At 50.7% G+C, this 2104-nt stretch overlaps 1 long non-coding RNA gene across 1 annotated transcript in view; it reads left to right on the top strand.

The window, feature by feature from the left end:
* Nucleotides 1-112: 112 nt before the first annotated feature.
* LOC109367132 overlaps nt 113-2104 on the top strand; it is a 5898-nt gene continuing 3906 nt past the window's right edge. The window contains exon 1 of the long non-coding RNA XR_002113880.1: nt 113-1699. This is a non-coding gene — a long non-coding RNA (uncharacterized LOC109367132). The remainder of the gene's footprint in view (nt 1700-2104) is intronic.

The following is a 2104-nucleotide window of genomic DNA, read 5'->3' as shown; positions in this document are numbered from 1 at the left end:
CATCTCTGCAGGTGTTCAAGGCCAGGCTGGATGGGGCCCTGGGCAGCTGAGCTGGTGGGGGCAACCAGCCCACAGCAGGGGCTTGGGGCCAGGTGAGCTTTGAGGTCCCTTCCAACCCTTCACCCCAGCAAAAGATGAGGCCTCAACGATTTGGGCCAGTTGCTTTGTTCATTAAAGATGTTCCAGTGGCTTTGGAAATCTAAAGCATGTTTCTAACATCTTCCTTTTAACTTCTCTCATGAATTTGTTTTCAAATGTTGCATAAATATTACAAATTTATTTGGAAAGCAACTGATATTCCAAACTAAGAGGTAATTCAACCACTGTGGCACAGGCATGCCATCCATATGCTTACGTAATGGATGTGCGTATGCACTGGATTTGATGTGCTCAGTGCAAAGCCTCTTTACTTGGTACAACACGTCTTCATTGCTGTTCTGCAGACACTTCGTGGATTTTTTTGGTCACTAAGTGAATGGGAACATTTCTGCATGTTTTCATGGTGCCTCGCTGGATAATTCCAGTGATAATTCTCCACAAATCTGCCAGGTTTACAGAGCACAAGTTCTACACATCACAAACCAATAACCCATAGTGTACTTTGCATACTCATGTAAGTATTTAAAAATAAGCTCTGTGACACATACCCTTCTAGAAGCATAGAGTGACTTAGGCTGGAGGGGACCTCAAAACCCACCCAGTTCCAACCCAGTGCCATGGGCAGGACTGGACCCACCAGCTCAGCTGCCCAGGGCCTCATCCAGCCTGGCTGTGAGCACCTCCAGGGATGGGGCACCACAGCTGTGTGGATGTTTTCAAACAACTCACCACCTTCTCAGAGTAAAATTTCCCACTGACATCTACTCTAAATCTCTCTTCTTTTAGTTTAAAACCATCCTCTTCCCCATCTATCTGTGTAAAAAGTTGATTTCACTCCACTTATAAGCTTCATTAAGGCTGCTATGAGGTCCTTCAAGAGCATTCTCTTCTCCAGGCTGAACAATCCCAGCTCCCTCAGACTGCCTTCAAAGGAGAGGTGCTCCAGCCCTCTGAGCACCCTCCTGTCCCTCCTCTGGACCGCTCCAACATCTCCAAATCTTTCCTGAGTTGGGGGCCCCAGACCTGGATGCAGTACTCTAGATGGGGCTTCACGAGGGCAGAGCAAAGAGGGACAACCTGCTCCCTCACCCTGCTGGCCATCCCTTTTTTGATGCAGCCCAACGGCTTAGGAACCAGTTACGTTCAGGTATAGCAATGGTTGCTTAGCCTGCTGTGAAAAAGCATCTGTATGTGTGTTTGTGAGTGTCCCCCATGTTATCTACTAACAGATGAAGATAGATGAGGCGGGTTCTGGTCCCAGAAGCATTCACTGTGTGACACGCTTGGCACCAGAGCCACGCATTCTTTGACAGCAAGAGGGATCCCTGCTCCAGGATGGCTGCAAGGCAGCCCCAGAGCTCCGCTTCTTCTCATGCACAGAAACAGCACACATGAGGAAACGCACAGTGCTGCCTTCCACTACACAGCAGAAGAAACAGTGTGTTATTAAGGAGAAAACACCTCCAACGTGATCATTGGCATCACACTAGGGTGCTCAGGTTCCAGAATGGAGCAGCGCAGATGCTGTGGGCACTTTTGCAGTCGTGACACAGGAACACAACGCTGAAGGCGTTGAGTCCATCTTGTCGCCCTTCCCCAGGTGACCTCGAGCCTCCCCTGTGCCGCTGCGGGCAGAGAGCTGCAGCCGCTCTGCACCGTGCCCTGCAGAGGGAGGGAGGGCTTCAAACAGCGAGTGTGCTCCACTTCTAATCCTGCTTAATCCCACGGGGGGGGGGGGAGGAGGGAGCACAAAAAAAAAAAAAACAAAAAAAAACAACTATTTTCAGCATCCACCAGGGCAGATCGTCAGCGCTCATCACATTCTCCAGCACGTGATGTGGGCACTGAAACATGTGGCATTTTTCGTCTACGGGGCTGCCTTTGCGAAGGACCCAGCACGACACAGAGAACGCAGAACACTCGTTATTCACGCGCTTCTAGGCGGATGGCACCCAGAGGGAACGTTCATCCCGCCGTTCTCTCTCCCCACGGGCAGCCGCCGGCT

The sequence above is a fragment of the Meleagris gallopavo genome, chromosome 4, assembly GCF_000146605.3.
Source record: "Meleagris gallopavo isolate NT-WF06-2002-E0010 breed Aviagen turkey brand Nicholas breeding stock chromosome 4, Turkey_5.1, whole genome shotgun sequence".
Lineage (NCBI taxonomy): Eukaryota > Metazoa > Chordata > Aves > Galliformes > Phasianidae > Meleagris > Meleagris gallopavo.
Note: the sequence above shows the minus strand (reverse complement) of the source record. Positions and strands in the feature narration are given on the sequence as shown.